Here is a 24,017-nt window from a genome sequence, read left to right as displayed (position 1 = left end):
GGAAACACCGTCCTGGACTTACAGTAGGCTAGTTTTTGACCTGCTGTGCCTCCTGTTATCTTATGTGATTGGTGTGTTGTTGAACGTGAAAGATGACAATTTGCTATACCTACTGGTAAAATGGCTGTCAATGTTCTGTAATCTTCTGTTACTCAATAGCTTGATCATTCTGTGGTCTCCAAGGAACATATCATTTATTAATATTAATCCGGCTAGTATTCCAATGTAAAATATGTCAATCTGGCATGAAAAACTTTAGCATTTATATTTATCTCGCTTGAAGGACAATGTTGGTCCAGTGTGTGTGTGTGTGATTGTGTGTATATGTGTGCCTGTATGCCATGAAAGTGACTCGCCATTATATCATACTTCCGGGGTCAGTCCCCTAATTATTATGAATGAATTTGACGATTATATATTACATTCTTGAAAATGCAGTGGTTTAAGATATATATTTATCAAATGATATTCGTGATTGTGGCTGAATTTACTCCTGCCAGATGCCTTTTAATAAAATGTTGCGCTGACGAAGATTGCTCGGCATTTTTGCCCTTTTAAGGCCATTCAAAAAGCTAACAAACGTTAGAAAACTACAGGGCTACTTCCTTGAAAATGTTGTGGCACTTTCGTTGCACCTTGACACAACCATTGGAACAAAGTGTTGTTGTGTCGTAAACTCCATGTACAGTTGGATGAGATCACGGATGGCCAGAGGTCAACTGTCAGGGTCAAATACACCACAAGTCTCTGTTGTGCAATTGGTTAGCGCGTTAGACTGTTAAGCTAAAGGTTGGTGGTTTGAGCCGACCCAGGGATGAGAGTTTTCAGTTTGTAGTGCTCCATGAAGCGACATCCTGGACTTGAATTGAGATTCCCTGTGACTTTGGCTGGCTGAGGGTCAATTCCACCACAAGCTTCTGTAGCGCAATCTGTTACCGCGTGGACTGTCAATCTAAAGGGTGGTGCTTTGACACCATCCAGGGATGACATTTTTCAGAATGTAGCGATGTGAACAGACCCTTCCTGACTTGTAGTGATCTTCCATGCGACTTGCACCTGCTGAGGGTCAATGTAATTGTAGGTCTCTGTGGCGCAATTGGTTAGCGCGTTAGACTGTTAATCTAAAGGTTGGTGGTTCGAGCCCACCCAGGGACGCTAGCTTTACATTTCTGCTGTTGTGGAAACACCGTCCTGGACTTACAGTAGGCTAGTTTTTGACCTGCTGTGCCTCCTGTTATCTTATGTGATTGGTGTGTTGTTGAACGTGAAAGATGACAATTTGCTATACCTACTGGTAAAATGGCTGTCAATGTTCTGTAATCTTCTGTTACTCAATAGCTTGATCATTCTGTGGTCTCCAAGGAACATATCATTTATTAATATTAATCCGGCTAGTATTCCAATGTAAAATATGTCAATCTGGCATGAAAAACTTTAGCATTTATATTTATCTCGCTTGAAGGACAATGTTGGTCCAGTGTGTGTGTGTGTGATTGTGTGTATATGTGTGCCTGTATGCCATGAAAGTGACTCGCCATTATATCATACTTCCGGGGTCAGTCCCCTAATTATTATGAATGAATTTGACGATTATATATTACATTCTTGAAAATGCAGTGGTTTAAGATATATATTTATCAAATGATATTCGTGATTGTGGCTGAATTTACTCCTGCCAGATGCCTTTTAATAAAATGTTGCGCTGACGAAGATTGCTCGGCATTTTTGCCCTTTTAAGGCCATTCAAAAAGCTAACAAACGTTAGAAAACTACAGGGCTACTTCCTTGAAAATGTTGTGGCACTTTCGTTGCACCTTGACACAACCATTGGAACAAAGTGTTGTTGTGTCGTAAACTCCATGTACAGTTGGATGAGATCACGGATGGCCAGAGGTCAACTGTCAGGGTCAAATACACCACAAGTCTCTGTTGTGCAATTGGTTAGCGCGTTAGACTGTTAAGCTAAAGGTTGGTGGTTTGAGCCGACCCAGGGATGAGAGTTTTCAGTTTGTAGTGCTCCATGAAGCGACATCCTGGACTTGAATTGAGATTCCCTGTGACTTTGGCTGGCTGAGGGTCAATTCCACCACAAGCTTCTGTAGCGCAATCTGTTACCGCGTGGACTGTCAATCTAAAGGGTGGTGCTTTGACACCATCCAGGGATGACATTTTTCAGAATGTAGCGATGTGAACAGACCCTTCCTGACTTGTAGTGATCTTCCATGCGACTTGCACCTGCTGAGGGTCAATGTAATTGTAGGTCTCTGTGGCGCAATTGGTTAGCGCGTTAGACTGTTAATCTAAAGGTTGGTGGTTCGAGCCCACCCAGGGACGCTAGCTTTACATTTCTGCTGTTGTGGAAACACCGTCCTGGACTTACAGTAGGCTAGTTTTTGACCTGCTGTGCCTCCTGTTATCTTATGTGATTGGTGTGTTGTTGAACGTGAAAGATGACAATTTGCTATACCTACTGGTAAAATGGCTGTCAATGTTCTGTAATCTTCTGTTACTCAATAGCTTGATCATTCTGTGGTCTCCAAGGAACATATCATTTATTAATATTAATCCGGCTAGTATTCCAATGTAAAATATGTCAATCTGGCATGAAAAACTTTAGCATTTATATTTATCTCGCTTGAAGGACAATGTTGGTCCAGTGTGTGTGTGTGTGATTGTGTGTATATGTGTGCCTGTATGCCATGAAAGTGACTCGCCATTATATCATACTTCCGGGGTCAGTCCCCTAATTATTATGAATGAATTTGACGATTATATATTACATTCTTGAAAATGCAGTGGTTTAAGATATATATTTATCAAATGATATTCGTGATTGTGGCTGAATTTACTCCTGCCAGATGCCTTTTAATAAAATGTTGCGCTGACGAAGATTGCTCGGCATTTTTGCCCTTTTAAGGCCATTCAAAAAGCTAACAAACGTTAGAAAACTACAGGGCTACTTCCTTGAAAATGTTGTGGCACTTTCGTTGCACCTTGACACAACCATTGGAACAAAGTGTTGTTGTGTCGTAAACTCCATGTACAGTTGGATGAGATCACGGATGGCCAGAGGTCAACTGTCAGGGTCAAATACACCACAAGTCTCTGTTGTGCAATTGGTTAGCGCGTTAGACTGTTAAGCTAAAGGTTGGTGGTTTGAGCCGACCCAGGGATGAGAGTTTTCAGTTTGTAGTGCTCCATGAAGCGACATCCTGGACTTGAATTGAGATTCCCTGTGACTTTGGCTGGCTGAGGGTCAATTCCACCACAAGCTTCTGTAGCGCAATCTGTTACCGCGTGGACTGTCAATCTAAAGGGTGGTGCTTTGACACCATCCAGGGATGACATTTTTCAGAATGTAGCGATGTGAACAGACCCTTCCTGACTTGTAGTGATCTTCCATGCGACTTGCACCTGCTGAGGGTCAATGTAATTGTAGGTCTCTGTGGCGCAATTGGTTAGCGCGTTAGACTGTTAATCTAAAGGTTGGTGGTTCGAGCCCACCCAGGGACGCTAGCTTTACATTTCTGCTGTTGTGGAAACACCGTCCTGGACTTACAGTAGGCTAGTTTTTGACCTGCTGTGCCTCCTGTTATCTTATGTGATTGGTGTGTTGTTGAACGTGAAAGATGACAATTTGCTATACCTACTGGTAAAATGGCTGTCAATGTTCTGTAATCTTCTGTTACTCAATAGCTTGATCATTCTGTGGTCTCCAAGGAACATATCATTTATTAATATTAATCCGGCTAGTATTCCAATGTAAAATATGTCAATCTGGCATGAAAAACTTTAGCATTTATATTTATCTCGCTTGAAGGACAATGTTGGTCCAGTGTGTGTGTGTGTGATTGTGTGTATATGTGTGCCTGTATGCCATGAAAGTGACTCGCCATTATATCATACTTCCGGGGTCAGTCCCCTAATTATTATGAATGAATTTGACGATTATATATTACATTCTTGAAAATGCAGTGGTTTAAGATATATATTTATCAAATGATATTCGTGATTGTGGCTGAATTTACTCCTGCCAGATGCCTTTTAATAAAATGTTGCGCTGACGAAGATTGCTCGGCATTTTTGCCCTTTTAAGGCCATTCAAAAAGCTAACAAACGTTAGAAAACTACAGGGCTACTTCCTTGAAAATGTTGTGGCACTTTCGTTGCACCTTGACACAACCATTGGAACAAAGTGTTGTTGTGTCGTAAACTCCATGTACAGTTGGATGAGATCACGGATGGCCAGAGGTCAACTGTCAGGGTCAAATACACCACAAGTCTCTGTTGTGCAATTGGTTAGCGCGTTAGACTGTTAAGCTAAAGGTTGGTGGTTTGAGCCGACCCAGGGATGAGAGTTTTCAGTTTGTAGTGCTCCATGAAGCGACATCCTGGACTTGAATTGAGATTCCCTGTGACTTTGGCTGGCTGAGGGTCAATTCCACCACAAGCTTCTGTAGCGCAATCTGTTACCGCGTGGACTGTCAATCTAAAGGGTGGTGCTTTGACACCATCCAGGGATGACATTTTTCAGAATGTAGCGATGTGAACAGACCCTTCCTGACTTGTAGTGATCTTCCATGCGACTTGCACCTGCTGAGGGTCAATGTAATTGTAGGTCTCTGTGGCGCAATTGGTTAGCGCGTTAGACTGTTAATCTAAAGGTTGGTGGTTCGAGCCCACCCAGGGACGCTAGCTTTACATTTCTGCTGTTGTGGAAACACCGTCCTGGACTTACAGTAGGCTAGTTTTTGACCTGCTGTGCCTCCTGTTATCTTATGTGATTGGTGTGTTGTTGAACGTGAAAGATGACAATTTGCTATACCTACTGGTAAAATGGCTGTCAATGTTCTGTAATCTTCTGTTACTCAATAGCTTGATCATTCTGTGGTCTCCAAGGAACATATCATTTATTAATATTAATCCGGCTAGTATTCCAATGTAAAATATGTCAATCTGGCATGAAAAACTTTAGCATTTATATTTATCTCGCTTGAAGGACAATGTTGGTCCAGTGTGTGTGTGTGTGATTGTGTGTATATGTGTGCCTGTATGCCATGAAAGTGACTCGCCATTATATCATACTTCCGGGGTCAGTCCCCTAATTATTATGAATGAATTTGACGATTATATATTACATTCTTGAAAATGCAGTGGTTTAAGATATATATTTATCAAATGATATTCGTGATTGTGGCTGAATTTACTCCTGCCAGATGCCTTTTAATAAAATGTTGCGCTGACGAAGATTGCTCGGCATTTTTGCCCTTTTAAGGCCATTCAAAAAGCTAACAAACGTTAGAAAACTACAGGGCTACTTCCTTGAAAATGTTGTGGCACTTTCGTTGCACCTTGACACAACCATTGGAACAAAGTGTTGTTGTGTCGTAAACTCCATGTACAGTTGGATGAGATCACGGATGGCCAGAGGTCAACTGTCAGGGTCAAATACACCACAAGTCTCTGTTGTGCAATTGGTTAGCGCGTTAGACTGTTAAGCTAAAGGTTGGTGGTTTGAGCCGACCCAGGGATGAGAGTTTTCAGTTTGTAGTGCTCCATGAAGCGACATCCTGGACTTGAATTGAGATTCCCTGTGACTTTGGCTGGCTGAGGGTCAATTCCACCACAAGCTTCTGTAGCGCAATCTGTTACCGCGTGGACTGTCAATCTAAAGGGTGGTGCTTTGACACCACCCAGGGATGACATTTTTCAGAATGTAGCGATGTGAACAGACCCTTCCTGACTTGTAGTGATCTTCCATGCGACTTGCACCTGCTGAGGGTCAATGTAATTGTAGGTCTCTGTGCTGCAATTGGTTAGTGAGTTAGACTGTTAATCTAAAGGTTGGTGGTTCGAGCCCACCCAGGGAAGCTGGCTTTACATTTCTGCTGTTGTGGAAACACCGTCCTGGACTTACAGTAGGCTAGTTTTTGACCTGCTGTGCCTCCTCTTATCTTATGTGATTGGTGTGTTGTTGAACGTGAAAGATGACAATTTGCTATACCTACTGGTAAAATGGCTGTCAATGTTCTGTGATCTTCTGTTACTCAATAGCTTGATCATTCTGTGGTCTCCAAGGAACATATCATTTATTAATATTAATCCGGCTAGTATTCCAATGTAAAATATGTCAATCTGGCATGAAAAACTTTAGCATTTATATTTATCTCGCTTGAAGGACAATGTTGGTCCAGTGTGTGTGTGTGTGATTGTGTGTATATGTGTGCCTGTATGCCATGAAAGTGACTCGCCATTATATCATACTTCCGGGGTCAGTCCCCTAATTATTATGAATGAATTTGACGATTATATATTACATTCTTGAAAATGCAGTGGTTTAAGATATATATTTATCAAATGATATTCGTGATTGTGGCTGAATTTACTCCTGCCAGATGCCTTTTAATAAAATGTTGCGCTGACGAAGATTGCTCGGCATTTTTGCCCTTTTAAGGCCATTCAAAAAGCTAACAAACGTTAGAAAACTACAGGGCTACTTCCTTGAAAATGTTGTGGCACTTTCGTTGCACCTTGACACAACCATTGGAACAAAGTGTTGTTGTGTCGTAAACTCCATGTACAGTTGGATGAGATCACGGATGGCCAGAGGTCAACTGTCAGGGTCAAATACACCACAAGTCTCTGTTGTGCAATTGGTTAGCGCGTTAGACTGTTAAGCTAAAGGTTGGTGGTTTGAGCCGACCCAGGGATGAGAGTTTTCAGTTTGTAGTGCTCCATGAAGCGACATCCTGGACTTGAATTGAGATTCCCTGTGACTTTGGCTGGCTGAGGGTCAATTCCACCACAAGCTTCTGTAGCGCAATCTGTTACCGCGTGGACTGTCAATCTAAAGGGTGGTGCTTTGACACCATCCAGGGATGACATTTTTCAGAATGTAGCGATGTGAACAGACCCTTCCTGACTTGTAGTGATCTTCCATGCGACTTGCACCTGCTGAGGGTCAATGTAATTGTAGGTCTCTGTGGCGCAATTGGTTAGCGCGTTAGACTGTTAATCTAAAGGTTGGTGGTTCGAGCCCACCCAGGGACGCTGGCTTTACATTTCTGCTGTTGTGGAAACACCGTCCTGGACTTACAGTAGGCTAGTTTTTGACCTGCTGTGCCTCCTGTTATCTTATGTGATTGGTGTGTTGTTGAACGTGAAAGATGACAATTTGCTATACCTACTGGTAAAATGGCTGTCAATGTTCTGTGATCTTCTGTTACTCAATAGCTTGATCATTCTGTGGTCTCCAAGGAACATATCATTTATTAATATTAATCCGGCTAGTATTCCAATGTAAAATATGTCAATCTGGCATGAAAAACTTTAGCATTTATATTTATCTCGCTTGAAGGACAATGTTGGTCCAGTGTGTGTGTGTGTGATTGTGTGTATATGTGTGCCTGTATGCCATGAAAGTGACTCGCCATTATATCATACTTCCGGGGTCAGTCCCCTAATTATTATGAATGAATTTGACGATTATATATTACATTCTTGAAAATGCAGTGGTTTAAGATATATATTTATCAAATGATATTCGTGATTGTGGCTGAATTTACTCCTGCCAGATGCCTTTTAATAAAATGTTGCGCTGACGAAGATTGCTCGGCATTTTTGCCCTTTTAAGGCCATTCAAAAAGCTAACAAACGTTAGAAAACTACAGGGCTACTTCCTTGAAAATGTTGTGGCACTTTCGTTGCACCTTGACACAACCATTGGAACAAAGTGTTGTTGTGTCGTAAACTCCATGTACAGTTGGATGAGATCACGGATGGCCAGAGGTCAACTGTCAGGGTCAAATACACCACAAGTCTCTGTTGTGCAATTGGTTAGCGCGTTAGACTGTTAAGCTAAAGGTTGGTGGTTTGAGCCGACCCAGGGATGAGAGTTTTCAGTTTGTAGTGCTCCATGAAGCGACATCCTGGACTTGAATTGAGATTCCCTGTGACTTTGGCTGGCTGAGGGTCAATTCCACCACAAGCTTCTGTAGCGCAATCTGTTACCGCGTGGACTGTCAATCTAAAGGGTGGTGCTTTGACACCATCCAGGGATGACATTTTTCAGAATGTAGCGATGTGAACAGACCCTTCCTGACTTGTAGTGATCTTCCATGCGACTTGCACCTGCTGAGGGTCAATGCAATTGTAGGTCTCTGTGGCTCAATTGGTTAGCGCGTTAGACTGTTAATCTAAAGGTTGGTGGTTCGAGCCCACCCAGGGACGCTAGCTTTACATTTCTGCTGTTGTGGAAACACCGTCCTGGACTTACAGTAGGCTAGTTTTTGACCTGCTGTGCCTCCTGTTATCTTATGTGATTGGTGTGTTGTTGAACGTGAAAGATGACAATTTGCTATACCTACTGGTAAAATGGCTGTCAATGTTCTGTGATCTTCTGTTACTCAATAGCTTGATCATTCTGTGGTCTCCAAGGAACATATCATTTATTAATATTAATCCGGCTAGTATTCCAATGTAAAATATGTCAATCTGGCATGAAAAACTTTAGCATTTATATTTATCTCGCTTGAAGGACAATGTTGGTCCAGTGTGTGTGTGTGTGATTGTGTGTATATGTGTGCCTGTATGCCATGAAAGTGACTCGCCATTATATCATACTTCCGGGGTCAGTCCCCTAATTATTATGAATGAATTTGACGATTATATATTACATTCTTGAAAATGCAGTGGTTTAAGATATATATTTATCAAATGATATTCGTGATTGTGGCTGAATTTACTCCTGCCAGATGCCTTTTAATAAAATGTTGCGCTGACGAAGATTGCTCGGCATTTTTGCCCTTTTAAGGCCATTCAAAAAGCTAACAAACGTTAGAAAACTACAGGGCTACTTCCTTGAAAATGTTGTGGCACTTTCGTTGCACCTTGACACAACCATTGGAACAAAGTGTTGTTGTGTCGTAAACTCCATGTACAGTTGGATGAGATCACGGATGGCCAGAGGTCAACTGTCAGGGTCAAATACACCACAAGTCTCTGTTGTGCAATTGGTTAGCGCGTTAGACTGTTAAGCTAAAGGTTGGTGGTTTGAGCCGACCCAGGGATGAGAGTTTTCAGTTTGTAGTGCTCCATGAAGCGACATCCTGGACTTGAATTGAGATTCCCTGTGACTTTGGCTGGCTGAGGGTCAATTCCACCACAAGCTTCTGTAGCGCAATCTGTTACCGCGTGGACTGTCAATCTAAAGCACAGGTGTCAAACTCATTCCACGGGGGGCCGAGTGTCTGCGGGTTTTCGCTCCTCCCTTGTACTTGATTGATGAATTAACATCACTAATTAGTTAGGAACTCCCCACACCTGGTTGTCTAGGGCTTTATTGAAAGGAAAAACCAAAAACCTGCAGACACTAGGCCCTCCGTGGAATGAGTTTGACACCCCTGATCTAAAGGGTGGTGCTTTGACACCATCCAGGGATGACATTTTTCAGAATGTAGCGATGTGAACAGACCCTTCCTGACTTGTAGTGATCTTCCATGCGACTTGCACCTGCTGAGGGTCAATGCAATTGTAGGTCTCTGTGGCTCAATTGGTTAGCGCGTTAGACTGTTAATCTAAAGGTTGGTGGTTCGAGCCCACCCAGGGACGCTAGCTTTACATTTCTGCTGTTGTGGAAACACCGTCCTGGACTTACAGTAGGCTAGTTTTTGACCTGCTGTGCCTCCTGTTATCTTATGTGATTGGTGTGTTGTTGAACGTGAAAGATGACAATTTGCTATACCTACTGGTAAAATGGCTGTCAATGTTCTGTGATCTTCTGTTACTCAATAGCTTGATCATTCTGTGGTCTCCAAGGAACATATCATTTATTAATATTAATCCGGCTAGTATTCCAATGTAAAATATGTCAATCTGGCATGAAAAACTTTAGCATTTATATTTATCTCGCTTGAAGGACAATGTTGGTCCAGTGTGTGTGTGTGTGATTGTGTGTATATGTGTGCCTGTATGCCATGAAAGTGACTCGCCATTATATCATACTTCCGGGGTCAGTCCCCTAATTATTATGAATGAATTTGACGATTATATATTACATTCTTGAAAATGCAGTGGTTTAAGATATATATTTATCAAATGATATTCGTGATTGTGGCTGAATTTACTCCTGCCAGATGCCTTTTAATAAAATGTTGCGCTGACGAAGATTGCTCGGCATTTTTGCCCTTTTAAGGCCATTCAAAAAGCTAACAAACGTTAGAAAACTACAGGGCTACTTCCTTGAAAATGTTGTGGCACTTTCGTTGCACCTTGACACAACCATTGGAACAAAGTGTTGTTGTGTCGTAAACTCCATGTACAGTTGGATGAGATCACGGATGGCCAGAGGTCAACTGTCAGGGTCAAATACACCACAAGTCTCTGTTGTGCAATTGGTTAGCGCGTTAGACTGTTAAGCTAAAGGTTGGTGGTTTGAGCCGACCCAGGGATGAGAGTTTTCAGTTTGTAGTGCTCCATGAAGCGACATCCTGGACTTGAATTGAGATTCCCTGTGACTTTGGCTGGCTGAGGGTCAATTGCACCACAAGCTTCTGTAGCGCAATCTGTTACCGCGTGGACTGTCAATCTAAAGCACAGGTGTCAAACTCATTCCACGGGGGGCCGAGTGTCTGCGGGTTTTCGCTCCTCCCTTGTACTTGATTGATGAATTAACATCACTAATTAGTTAGGAACTCCCCACACCTGGTTGTCTAGGGCTTTATTGAAAGGAAAAACCAAAAACCTGCAGACACTAGGCCCTCCGTGGAATGAGTTTGACACCCCTGATCTAAAGGGTGGTGCTTTGACACCATCCAGGGATGACATTTTTCAGAATGTAGCGATGTGAACAGACCCTTCCTGACTTGTAGTGATCTTCCATGCGACTTGCACCTGCTGAGGGTCAATGCAATTGTAGGTCTCTGTGGCTCAATTGGTTAGCGCGTTAGACTGTTAATCTAAAGGTTGCTGGTTCGAGCCCACCCAGGGACGCTAGCTTTACATTTCTGCTGTTGTGGAAACACCGTCCTGGACTTACAGTAGGCTAGTTTTTGACCTGCTGTGCCTCCTGTTATCTTATGTGATTGGTGTGTTGTTGAACGTGAAAGATGACAATTTGCTATACCTACTGGTAAAATGGCTGTCAATGTTCTGTGATCTTCTGTTACTCAATAGCTTGATCATTCTGTGGTCTCCAAGGAACATATCATTTATTAATATTAATCCGGCTAGTATTCCAATGTAAAATATGTCAATCTGGCATGAAAAACTTTAGCATTTATATTTATCTCGCTTGAAGGACAATGTTGGTCCAGTGTGTGTGTGTGTGATTGTGTGTATATGTGTGCCTGTATGCCATGAAAGTGACTCGCCATTATATCATACTTCCGGGGTCAGTCCCCTAATTATTATGAATGAATTTGACGATTATATATTACATTCTTGAAAATGCAGTGGTTTAAGATATATATTTATCAAATGATATTCGTGATTGTGGCTGAATTTACTCCTGCCAGATGCCTTTTAATAAAATGTTGCGCTGACGAAGATTGCTCGGCATTTTTGCCCTTTTAAGGCCATTCAAAAAGCTAACAAACGTTAGAAAACTACAGGGCTACTTCCTTGAAAATGTTGTGGCACTTTCGTTGCACCTTGACACAACCATTGGAACAAAGTGTTGTTGTGTCGTAAACTCCATGTACAGTTGGATGAGATCACGGATGGCCAGAGGTCAACTGTCAGGGTCAAATACACCACAAGTCTCTGTTGTGCAATTGGTTAGCGCGTTAGACTGTTAAGCTAAAGGTTGGTGGTTTGAGCCGACCCAGGGATGAGAGTTTTCAGTTTGTAGTGCTCCATGAAGCGACATCCTGGACTTGAATTGAGATTCCCTGTGACTTTGGCTGGCTGAGGGTCAATTGCACCACAAGCTTCTGTAGCGCAATCTGTTACCGCGTGGACTGTCAATCTAAAGCACAGGTGTCAAACTCATTCCACGGGGGGCCGAGTGTCTGCGGGTTTTCGCTCCTCCCTTGTACTTGATTGATGAATTAACATCACTAATTAGTTAGGAACTCCCCACACCTGGTTGTCTAGGGCTTTATTGAAAGGAAAAACCAAAAACCTGCAGACACTAGGCCCTCCGTGGAATGAGTTTGACACCCCTGATCTAAAGGGTGGTGCTTTGACACCATCCAGGGATGACATTTTTCAGAATGTAGCGATGTGAACAGACCCTTCCTGACTTGTAGTGATCTTCCATGCGACTTGCACCTGCTGAGGGTCAATGCAATTGTAGGTCTCTGTGGCTCAATTGGTTAGCGCGTTAGACTGTTAATCTAAAGGTTGCTGGTTCGAGCCCACCCAGGGACGCTAGCTTTACATATCTGCTGTTGTGGAAACACCGTCCTGGACTTACAGTAGGCTAGTTTTTGACCTGCTGTGCCTCCTGTTATCTTATGTGATTGGTGTGTTGTTGAACGTGAAAGATGACAATTTGCTATACCTACTGGTAAAATGGCTGTCAATGTTCTGTAATCTTCTGTTACTCAATAGCTTGATCATTCTGTGGTCTCCAAGGAACATATAATTTATTAATATTAATCCGGCTAGTATTCCAATGTAAAATCTGTCAATCTGGCATGAAAAACTTTAGCATTTATATTTATCTCGCTTGAAGGACAATGTTGGTCCAGTGTGTGTGTGTGTGATTGTGTGTATATGTGTGCCTGTATGCCATGAAAGTGACTCGCCATTATATCATACTTCCGGGGTCAGTCCCCTAATTATTATGAATGAATTTGACGATTATATATTACATTCTTGAAAATGCAGTGGTTTAAGATATATATTTATCAAATGATATTCGTGATTGTGGCTGAATTTACTCCTGCCAGATGCCTTTTAATAAAATGTTGCGCTGACGAAGATTGCTCGGCATTTTTGCCCTTTTAAGGCCATTCAAAAAGCTAACAAACGTTAGAAAACTACAGGGCTACTTCCTTGAAAATGTTGTGGCACTTTCGTTGCACCTTGACACAACCATTGGAACAAAGTGTTGTTGTGTCGTAAACTCCATGTACAGTTGGATGAGATCACGGATGGCCAGAGGTCAACTGTCAGGGTCAAATACACCACAAGTCTCTGTTGTGCAATTGGTTAGCGCGTTAGACTGTTAAGCTAAAGGTTGGTGGTTTGAGCCGACCCAGGGATGAGAGTTTTCAGTTTGTAGTGCTCCATGAAGCGACATCCTGGACTTGAATTGAGATTCCCTGTGACTTTGGCTGGCTGAGGGTCAATTCCACCACAAGCTTCTGTAGCAAAATCTGTTACCGCGTGGACTGTCAATCTAAAGGGTGGTGCTTTGACCCCATCCAGGGATGACATTTTTCAGAATGTAGCGATGTGAACAGACCCTTCCTGACTTGTAGTGATCTTCCATGCGACTTTCAACTGCTGAGGGTCAATGTAATTCAAGGTCTCTGTGGCGCAATTGGTTAGCGCGTTAGACTGTTAATCTAAAGGTTGGTGGTTTGAGCCCACCCAGGGACGCTAGCTTTACATTTCTGCTGTTGTGGGAACACCTTCCTGGACTTACAGTAGGCTAGTTTTTGACCTGCTGTGCCTCCTGTTATCTTATGTGATTGGTGTGTTGTTGAACGTGAAAGATGACAATTTGCTATACCTACTGGTAAAATGGCTGTCAATGTTCTGTAATCTTCTGTTACTCAATAGCTTGATCATTCTGTGGTCTCCAAGGAACATATCATTTATTAATATTAATCCGGCTAGTATTCCAATGTAAAATATGTCAATCTGGCATGAAAAACTTTAGCATTTATATTTATCTCGCTTGAAGGACAATGTTGGTCCAGTGTGTGTGTGTGTGATTGTGTGTATATGTGTGCCTGTATGCCATGAAAGTGACTCGCCATTATATCATACTTCCGGGGTCAGTCCCCTAATTATTATGAATGAATTTGACGATTATATATTACATTCTTGAAAATGCAGTGGTTTAAGATATATATTTATCAAATGATATTCGTGATTGTGGCTGAATTTACTCCTGCCAGATGCCTTTTAATAAAATGTTGCGCTGACGAAGATTGCTCGGCATTTTTGCCCTTTTAAGGCCATTCAAAAAGCTAACAAACGTTAGAAAACTACAGGGCTACTTCCTTGAAAATGTTGTGGCACTTTCGTTGCACCTTGACACAACCATTGGAACAAAGTGTTGTTGTGTCGTAAACTCCATGTACAGTTGGATGAGATCACGGATGGCCAGAGGTCAACTGTCAGGGTCAAATACACCACAAGTCTCTGTTCTGCAATTGGTTAGCGCGTTAGACTGTTAAGCTAAAGGTTGGTGGTTTGAGCCGACCCAGGGATGAGAGTTTTCAGTTTGTAGTGCTCCATGAAGCGACATCCTGGACTTGAATTGAGATTCCCTGTGACTTTGGCTGGCTGAGAGTCAATTCCACCACAAGCTTCTGTAGTGCAATCTGTTACCGCGTTGGACTGTCAATCTATAGGTTGGTGCTTTGACCCCATCCAGGGATGACATTTTTCAGATTGTAGCGATGTGAACAGACCCTTCCTGACTTGTAGTGATCTTCCATGTGACTTTGGCCTGCTGAGGGTCATTATAGCCACTCCTCTCTGTGGCACAATTCCTTGAAACTGTTGCGGCAGTTTCGTTGCACGTTGACACAACCATTGGAACAAAGTGTCATTTTGTCGAAAACTCCATGTACAGTTGGATGAGATCACAGATGGCCAGAGGTCAAGTGTCAGGGTCAAACACACCACAAGTCTCTGTTGTGCAATTGGTCAGCGCGTTAGACTGTCAATTTAAAGGTTGGTGCTTCGACCCCACCCAGGGATGACATTTTTCAGATTGTAGCGACGTGAACAGACCCTTCCTGACTTGTAGTGATCTTCCATTTGACCTTGGCCTGCTGAGGGGCATTATAATTGCAAGTCTCCGTGGCGCAATTGGTTAGCCCGTTAGACTGTTAATCTAAAGGTTGGGGGCCTGGCTAGTAGGTATGGTGGTGATGGTGGTCTTGGGCGACTGATCTTGGGGGCCTGGCCAGTAGGTATGGTGGTGATGGTGGTCTTGGGGGCCTGGCCAGTAGGTATGGTGTTGATGGGGGTCTTGGGGGCCTGGCCAGTAGGTATGGTGGTGGTGGTGATCTTGGGGGCTTGGCCATTAGGTATGGTGGTGATGGTGGTCTTGGGGGCTTGGCCAGTATGTATGGTGGTGATGGTGGTCTTGGGTGCCTGGCCAGTAGGTATGGTGATGGTGATGGTGGTCTTGGGGGCCTGGTCCCATGGTGGTGAGGTGTACAGGGCCAGCTGCATGGCCCAGTTGCTGAGAGGCCTCATGTAGGCCAGGGAGTGGACAAAAACTTCTCACAGTAGGCCTTGGAGGTCTGGAAGACCATTACCAGACGCTCCCACACTGTCCGGTAGCAGCCCTCTGCCCTACCGTAGACCCTCCTCCAGCATAACCTGACACAGAGCGAGAGTGGGCTGAGATATTGGGATTGATTTATTATTTGGTCAATTGTCTGGATATTTTGGTTTGAAATGTGGAAGATGAGAGAGGATAGTAAGTAATATAACATTCAAACATTTCTACCGTTTGTTGAATTTACTCAAATGACCGTACAAAATGTGTCACTCGTTGGATCATAGTAGCGGCCAGTCCGTACACCACCCCGGTCTATACCTAGTCTGACTGGACACTGGAGCGGTCAGGCACCCCCTCTGGCCTCATACTGTTGACCGCACCCATCTGACCTCTAGCAAAACTCACCACATTCAGGTGAAACATAGACTTCAGTGCACTGCAAATCTTTTATTTAGAAAAGGCCTGGGGAGGGAGTTAGAACAGCTGTGCTTAGTTTTGTTAGATTCAAAGTGTGATCAGAATGTGTTGTTGAGTCTGGAAGTCATTCATAATAATTACAATATAAAATTGTATTTTAAGCTCTTTTTAAGAAAACCAAATTGACATTACGTAGTCACAGAGATTATCAGCAATATTTGAAAAAAGCAACAAGCAATAATATAAGCATTACTATACGCATTTCTAGACCGGCAGGGGTTAAAATAGCAGTCTGATCAGGGGCAAGATATTCCTCTGTTTGTCCAGTATGTGGCGCTGTTTAGTCAATACTTTTCTATTAGTGTTTTAATAGTCAACAATAATATTGCTCTTTATGTCTTGGCTTTGTCTGACCTGAAACTCGCAATCTCCCAGTCCAGATGCCCTTAGGAATCATTGGCCGGTGTTATGCCGAAAATCTCCCCCCTACCAAAATTGTCCCCCCCCTTCGCCTTCTTCATTGCTGCGACTTGCTTGCTAGTTGAGATTTCTGCTCTTCACTCCGTTGTCAGTTTAGCCTACATTTCACTGATCTTAGTATAAGAAAGCATTTTTGTCTGCATTTATCGGTTTGGCTATTTGTTTCAAGAGTATGTGGCGGTTCTAGCTTGTATGGCACCCTGGGCGAAACTCCCTTCAGTGTACGCCTCTGCCCGCACCAGGGAGCTCGGGCCCTCGGCATGCCCATGTCGCCCGTACCTAAATCCACTACCGATTTTTGTATAAGTCTATAAATAAATCTCGTTGACAAAATTCGTCATCTCTCCCATGTCTTATTCGACTAGTATTTTTGAAAGTGTAAGGATAATAATTCAGCCATAGTTGTTCTGAAATGTTGATTGCTTGACAACATTTTACTCCCTCCTCTATGTTTAATATAACACACATACATTAATACATTATTCATTTCGGTTGCCTATCCTGTCGTGAAGTTTGTTCTATAGAAAGTATTTGACTCATTTGTGTCACAGAAAGTATTTGACTTTAGCCACAAAATTAAGGAAATTAGAAGGGGGTGAGAATTCTGGCAGGGGGGAGATTTTCGGCACAACACCGGCACACTGGTCTGACATCACACTGCTGTCATAATTGTAGTACCGGCCTGAAGAGACCGAGAGACCTTAAAGTCAAGCTCTGAATGGCATGTGAAGTTTATCTCACAGACAGAAATGTAAAAAAGCACTAAAATATTTTCCTCCCCGTCGGGGAATTGAACCCCGGTCTCCCGCGTGACAGGCGGGGATACTGACCACTATACTAACGAGGACTAAAAGTTCAGGTTAAATACAATTGTTATGTATTTAGCACCCTGTATGTGGAACTAGTACATAACGATTTTCCATTGGTATTCCATAGTACTGAGCGATTAATGTTTTTTTGTGGTCGGTTCGGTTTCGGTTGGATTCTTAAAAAATAATCACGGTTTTTGATATTCAATACACAATGCATTATATGGGTTGAATGCTGTAACAACACAGAATAAAACAACTAATACAAGTCCTTTAATGGTATTGACTGCTTATCACTTATTAACCATCGCGTTCACATTACATTACTTTAAAAAATATTTGTTTTATTTGATCTCATCTCTATATAGCTTCTGCCTACGCTGTCTGCCAAAATCACAATTTTTGTAGATCTTCAATGTAAATATTTCATACTTTAATAAATTTACAATCACTTAAATCATGTACTTTCAGGCTCGCAAAGTACCTGCTTTCTATCCCTCTTGATCGCTGTTTGTCTGCCCTGCAGACTGGACAAGATTAAGAGGGAACGCAACGGATTTTGGTCATTGTAGTTAATTACCACGTTTTCTGCGCAAAACCATGTTGAATATTGGCCTGTGGGAAACTACTACTGCCTAATTTATCTCTACAGAAACTGCAAATCGAGCTAACAGAAAAAAACGAACGAAATGGAATTCAAATTACTGAGCCGACGTAAAAATATATATATATGAATATATCTCTTTTTTATAATAACAAAAAAATAACTAACATTTTAGTAAAACGCTCAGCGCTAGTATTCCAGAAGCTCAGTTGATAGTTTTTGAATTTTTGCTTGAATTCAAACTCTATACTATATAAACACATAACATCACAAGAATCAATGTCTTAGCCAACGAATTGAAGAAGAATGTGTAAACACAAAGCAAAACCATTTTTTTCTGCATTCAGTCCCCATTCATTACTGAATGCTGGCTGTTAAGGTACTGACGTTCCATAGCAGCTTGTCGACGGCAGTGCTCCCTCTGTCTGATATATCTCTGAATCACTGGAAGGCAGCCTCATTGTCCACCAGCCATTCTCTTGTACACATCACACACAGAGGCCAGCCACAAAGCCACACAGTACGCACTGAGACAGAGACGGAGAGAGAGCATATTATCATTCCTATAATCTAAAACTAATTAAGTGTGAGAGCAATCTTGAAATTACAAAAACGAACAAACTCCATTTCAACCTGAAGGGGATAAAATTACATTTGAAATAAATGTATCAAATAATTAAATACTTTTTTAAAAATTAAAAATTATTTTTATTAAATACATTTGCCAAAATTATATATTTAGTCATGTCTGTATAGATATAAATAATATAATTCTAAATCCTACTGATGAGAGCATAATTTAGCCACAAATAAATTATAGCTGTCGACAAAGCGTTCCATTTCATAATTGCATGCCATAACTTGCCCTCCTGCTAAATTTGAACGCTTAAATAATGTGTATGAAAAAAATTATTGCCCGCCAAAAAATCTGTTTCCGCCCGGTCTCGAACCGGGGACCTTTCGCGTGTTAGGCGAACGTGATAACCACTACACTACGGAAACCAGATGCAAGCATTTGCTGTCTATATACCTTTATCCTTGTAACTAATCCTACAGAAGCACCCCAATTCTGAAATTCTGTTTTACCTGGTAGATGGACTACGTGTCCTGCATGTACTGTATGTCCTGAGTCAGAATCCCTATAATAGTCTTATTATATTATTATCAGTGGTACCTGGCAGACGGGTATCAATCAGGTGATTGTCCTGCAGGTCTACAGAGACTAACTTCAGGTTCAGGTCCTTCCAGTCGGCCGTGTCGTGGATCAGGTAGGCGTTAACGTGCTGACACTGTTCGTCATTTAGAGGTCACAACAGACTCACTCATTGTGTGACATTTTCAAAGTGCAACATTTTCGTGCCTCTGACTTCAATGTATGTCACGAACAACCAAATTACATGCACATATCTGAAATCAGTACCAGTATTTAACCCAATGTGTAATTGAGAAGTTTATATATGAATTTGTCTCAATGGACCATATCATGTATTTTAATATGAATCCGGCTCGAGAGCCATATTGTTTCTTTGAATATGAATCCAGCTCAAAGGGCCATATTAGGAATTGTTTCTAAATGTTGGTGCAGTGTGTGTGAGTAGTTGTCCTATACCTGGTTCCCGAGGTAATTTATTTATTTATTTTTTTTATTATTTTTTTTTACCTTTATTTAACTAGGCAAGTCAATTAAGAACAAATTCTTATTTTCAATGACGGCCTAGGAACAGTGGGTTAACTGCCAGTTCAGGGGCAGAATGACAGATTTGTACCTTGTCAGCTCGGGGATTTGAACTTGCAACCTTCCGGTTACTAGTCCAACGCTCTAACCACTAGGCTACGCTGCCTCCCCGTCATGAGGAACTACGTTCTCAACCTTTACGGGAGAATAACTGCCACTCGTCAGATGGAGTCCTTTTGTTCGCTACACACGCAATAACATCTGCTAAATATTTGTATGTGACCAATAACATGTTATTTTAGTTGTTGGGTCACACAAAACCCCACATACAGCTGAAAGAAAATACACAAATAGGGAACACACACACCCACACACTAAAACAAACACACATACCAGGACGGGAGAGAGCTACCACACACACACACACACGTGTAAACGCATGCACGTGCGCACACACACACATGCAAACACACACAGAATAACAACCACACCCTGCTTTGCTCACGAATGCCATATTGTAGACTGAGGGCTAGTTAGGGCCTTAGCACGATAAGTGCAAAGATGGCGTAGAAGTGCACCTAATATGTGTTATACATCCTGTACTCCTGACCTATGGGGAGAAGAAAAGAGAGCATTCAACATGATCGAACTCATGGGGGAGTTTATCCTCCCCCATCCGGGAATTCAACCCCGGCCTCTGGCTCTCCCCTAGGGATACTGACCACTACACTAACGAGGACTGAGTGTGCCCTACATATTTTTAAAATACCCGCTCCAACTCACCTCATCTATCAGGTGATTTGCTTAACAAAAGGTACATTTTAATAGTATCCTGGTATCCACGAGTGTGTGTGTGTGTGTGTGTGTGGGACGCGCACTTGAGCAAGGCACTTAAGCCTAAAGCCGGAATCACACATAAAGAAGCACAAGAGAAATATGCATGCGAAAAAGCAAGGGTCAATTGACATACAATGTGTAGCATATGCCAACGTAATTGTCAAATTCATAACAAACCGTTGTATTTATTCGCATGCAGCCTCTGGGAGTTATTGTTGGGAGTTCCTTTTGACGCACACATTTGGACAGGGTCCACATTTTTTGGTTCTAGTCAGGATTCTAGCAGCTGTATTTAGCACTAACTGAAGTTTATTTTGTGCTTTATCCGGGTAGCCGGAAAGTAGAGCATTGCAGTAGTCTAACCTAGAAGCAACAAAAGCATGGATTAACTTTTCTGCATCATTTTTGGACAGAAAGTTTCTGATTTTTGCAATGTTACGTAGATGGGAAAAAAGCTGTCATTGAAACAGTCTTGATATGTTCGTCAAAAGAGAGATCAGGGTCCAGAGTAACGTCGAGGTCCTTCACAGTTTTATTTGAGACGACTTTACAACCATCAAGATTAATTGTCAGATTCAACAGAAGATCTCTTTGTTTCTTGGGACCTAGAACAAGCATCTCTGTTTTGTCCGAGTTTAAAAGTAGAAAGTTTGCAGCCATCCACTTCCTTATGTCTGAAACACAGGCTTCTAGCGAGGGCAACTTTGGGGCTTCATCATGTTTCATTGAAATGTACAGCTGTGTGTCGTCCGCATAGCAGTGAAAGTTAACAACAGTTGATTTGTCAGAGGACAAACCATTGACAGAGACAAAACTGATATCTTTCCGACAGATATCTTTCCGACAAAGGCAGCACTAAGGTCAAGGCCCCTATCTCCCGATTGCTCAGTTTGGCTGGGTGGCCAGCTCTAGGAAGAGTCTTAGTAGTTCCAAACTTCTTCCATTGAAGAATGATGGAGGCCACTGTGTTCTTGGGGACCTTCAATGTTGCGGTATCCTTCCCCAGATCTATGCCTTGACACAAACCTGTCTGAGCTCTACGGACAATTCCTTCGACCTCATGGCTTGGTTTTTGCTCTGACATGCACTGTCAACTGTGGGACCTTATATAGACAGGTGTGTGCCTTTGCAAATCATGTCCAATCAATTGAATTTACCACAGGTGGACTCCAATCAAGTTGTAGAAATATCTCAAGGATGATCAATGGAAACTGGATGCACCTGAGCTCAATTTCGTATCTCATAGCAAAGGGTCTCAGCCTCCAGCATTTATGTTGGGAGGCTAGGGTCAGTCTGTTATAGCTGGAACATTTATCCTGTCTTATCTGGTGTCCTGTGTGCATTTAAGTATGCTAATTCTCTCCCTCTCCCCTCCTGGAGGACCTGAGCCCTAGGACCATGTCCCAGGACTACCTGGCCTGATGACTCCTTGCTGTCCCCAGTCCACCTGGTCGTGCTGCTGCTCCAGTTTAAACTGTTCTGCCTGTGGCTATGGAACCCTGACCTGTTCACCGGACGTGCTACCTTGTCCCGGACCTGCTGTTTTTCGACTGTCTCTCTCTCTACCGCACCTGCTGTCTCTAACTCTGAATGCTCGGCTATGAAAAGCCAACTGACATTTACTCCTGAGGTGCTGACTTGTTGCACCCTCTACAACCACTGTGATTATTATTATTTGACTCTGCTGGTCATCTATGAACATTTGAACATCTTGGCCATGTACTGTTATAATCTCAACCAGGCACAGCCAGAAGAGACGCCTGGTTCCTCTCTAGGTTTCTTCCTAGGTTCCTGCCTTTCTAGGAAGTTTTTCCGAACCACACCTGCAATGCTTGCTGTTTGAGGTTTTAGGCTGGGTTTCTGTATAAGCACTTTGTGACATCGGCTGATATTAAAAGGGCTTTATAAATACAAATGATTTGAATACTTACGTAAATGAGGTGTTTTTGTTTTTAATACATTTGCAAAAAAAAATAAAAACCTGTTTTCTCTTTGTCATTATTGAGGATTCTGTGTAGATTGCTGATATATTTGTATTTATTTAATCTATTTTAGAATAAAGCTGTAACTTAACAAAATGTGTAGAAAGACAAGGGGTCTGAATACTTTCTGAATGCACTGTATATCTGACTCGTATTTTTGCCTGAATGAAGATATTAAGTGTCTGTCTGTGTGCGTCAGTATTCTGTCAGCCTGCAGAGTGAGGAGGAGATCGAGCAGAGCGGCGTCTCGGTCAGTCGATCAGTGTGATGGGTCACGGTCGTCACCTAGAGTCCTGTCTCCACACGGCCTCCAGCCACTTCTCCCTCCCTGCCCCCCTCAATGTTATCCCCGGCTTCAGCACAGACATCGGTACATAACCCAATCCCAACTCTCTACACACACACACACACCGTCCCCCTATTGTCATCCCCGGGTTCAGGACATACATTGATACGTAGCCCACTCTGCTTGCTTGCTTACTTACTTACCTAGACCCATCTCTCCTCAGTCACCGGTTGCATTCCAAATGCCACCCTTTTCCCTATGTGCCGGGTTGCATTCCAAATGCCACCCTTTTCCCTATGTGCCCTGGTCAAAAGTTATGTACTATACAGTGCCATGAAAAGGTATTTGACCCATTTCTGATTTTCTGTATTTGTGAATTTTTTCGACACTGAATGTTTTTAGTTCTTCACCAAAAACCTAATAATAGATAAAGGGAACCTGAGTGAACCGATAACAGAACATTTTGATAACTTCGTTTATAAAATAAATTATTATGTAATACCCAATTCTCCCGTGTGAAAAAGTAATTGCCCCCTTACACTCAACTGGTTGTGCCACTTTCAGCTACAATGACTCCAACCAAACCCGTCTTGTAGTTGTTGACCAGTCTCTCACATCTCTGTGGAATCAACATTTGAGGGTTTTCGAGCATGAACTGCTCATTTCAGGTGCTGCCACACCATCTCAATCGGGTTTAGGTTTGGACTTTGACTAGGCCATTCCAAAACATTACATTTGTTTCTTTTCAGTCATTCTGATGTACTGCATTCCACTATAAGAGCCTCATATACCAACGGTCAAGTATGGTGGTGGTAGTGTGATGGTTTGGGGATGCGTTGCTGCCTCAGGACCTGGATGACTTTCCATCATTGAAGGAACCATGAATTCTGCTCTGTATTAGATCATTCTACAGGAGAATGTCAGGCCATCCCTCCGCGAGCTGAAGCACAGCTGGGTCATGCAGCAAGAAAATTATCCAAAACACAAGCAAGTCAGAATGGCTGAAAATAAACAAATGTAAATGTTTTTGAATGGCCTAGTCAAAGTCCAGACCTAAACCCGATTGAGAGGTTGTGGCAGCACCTGAAATGAGCAGTTCATGCTCGAAAACCCTCATGTTGCTGAATTAAAGCAGTTCTGCATGGAAGAGTGGGCCAAAATTCTTCCACAGTGATGTGAAACTGATAAATAACTACAGGAAGTGTTTGGTTGCAGTAATTGCAGCTAAAGGTGGCTCAACCAGTTATTGTGTAATTTAATATTCATACTTTTTTAAAACCTTTTATTTAACTAGGCAAGTCAGTTAAGAACAAATTCTTATTTACAATGACGGCCTACTTGTAAATCCCTCCCCTAACACGAACGACGCTGGGCCAGTTATGCGCTGCCCTTCACTAATCAGTTGTTGTTTAAGGGAACAATTACTTTTTTCACACAGGGGTATTGGGTGTTGCATAACTGAGTTTTATAAAGTAAATTAAATAATGATCAAAATGTTGTGATTTGTTCACT

At 42.3% G+C, this 24,017-nt stretch overlaps 12 non-coding genes across 12 annotated transcripts; 10 read left to right on the top strand and 2 right to left on the bottom strand.

The window, feature by feature from the left end:
- The first annotated feature begins 1,081 nt into the window (after positions 1–1,081).
- On the top strand, positions 1,082–1,155 carry trnan-guu (transfer RNA asparagine (anticodon GUU)). Its single transcript has one exon. It is a non-coding gene; the product is annotated as a tRNA-Asn (tRNA).
- Positions 1,156–2,260: 1,105 nt separating this feature from the next.
- trnan-guu (transfer RNA asparagine (anticodon GUU)) lies at positions 2,261–2,334 on the top strand. The gene has a single exon. It is a non-coding gene; the product is annotated as a tRNA-Asn (tRNA).
- Positions 2,335–3,439: 1,105 nt separating this feature from the next.
- Positions 3,440–3,513, top strand: trnan-guu (transfer RNA asparagine (anticodon GUU)). The gene has a single exon. It is a non-coding gene; the product is annotated as a tRNA-Asn (tRNA).
- Positions 3,514–4,618: 1,105 nt separating this feature from the next.
- trnan-guu (transfer RNA asparagine (anticodon GUU)) lies at positions 4,619–4,692 on the top strand. The gene has a single exon. It is a non-coding gene; the product is annotated as a tRNA-Asn (tRNA).
- A 2,284-nt stretch (positions 4,693–6,976) lies between these two features.
- On the top strand, positions 6,977–7,050 carry trnan-guu (transfer RNA asparagine (anticodon GUU)). Its single transcript has one exon. It is a non-coding gene; the product is annotated as a tRNA-Asn (tRNA).
- Positions 7,051–8,155: 1,105 nt separating this feature from the next.
- trnan-guu (transfer RNA asparagine (anticodon GUU)) lies at positions 8,156–8,229 on the top strand. The gene has a single exon. It is a non-coding gene; the product is annotated as a tRNA-Asn (tRNA).
- A 1,306-nt stretch (positions 8,230–9,535) lies between these two features.
- trnan-guu (transfer RNA asparagine (anticodon GUU)) lies at positions 9,536–9,609 on the top strand. Its single transcript has one exon. It is a non-coding gene; the product is annotated as a tRNA-Asn (tRNA).
- A 1,306-nt stretch (positions 9,610–10,915) lies between these two features.
- Positions 10,916–10,989, top strand: trnan-guu (transfer RNA asparagine (anticodon GUU)). Its single transcript has one exon. It is a non-coding gene; the product is annotated as a tRNA-Asn (tRNA).
- Positions 10,990–12,295: 1,306 nt separating this feature from the next.
- On the top strand, positions 12,296–12,369 carry trnan-guu (transfer RNA asparagine (anticodon GUU)). Its single transcript has one exon. It is a non-coding gene; the product is annotated as a tRNA-Asn (tRNA).
- Positions 12,370–13,474: 1,105 nt separating this feature from the next.
- trnan-guu (transfer RNA asparagine (anticodon GUU)) lies at positions 13,475–13,548 on the top strand. Its single transcript has one exon. It is a non-coding gene; the product is annotated as a tRNA-Asn (tRNA).
- A 3,539-nt stretch (positions 13,549–17,087) lies between these two features.
- On the bottom strand, positions 17,088–17,159 carry trnad-guc (transfer RNA aspartic acid (anticodon GUC)). The gene has a single exon. It is a non-coding gene; the product is annotated as a tRNA-Asp (tRNA).
- A 1,495-nt stretch (positions 17,160–18,654) lies between these two features.
- On the bottom strand, positions 18,655–18,727 carry trnav-aac (transfer RNA valine (anticodon AAC)). Its single transcript has one exon. It is a non-coding gene; the product is annotated as a tRNA-Val (tRNA).
- Between the last annotated feature and the right edge of the window lie 5,290 nt (positions 18,728–24,017).

This window comes from Salvelinus fontinalis, chromosome 11 (assembly GCF_029448725.1).
Source record: "Salvelinus fontinalis isolate EN_2023a chromosome 11, ASM2944872v1, whole genome shotgun sequence".
In the NCBI taxonomy this organism is placed as follows: Eukaryota; Metazoa; Chordata; class Actinopteri; order Salmoniformes; family Salmonidae; genus Salvelinus; species Salvelinus fontinalis.
This window is presented reverse-complemented; position numbering and strand designations above follow the sequence as displayed.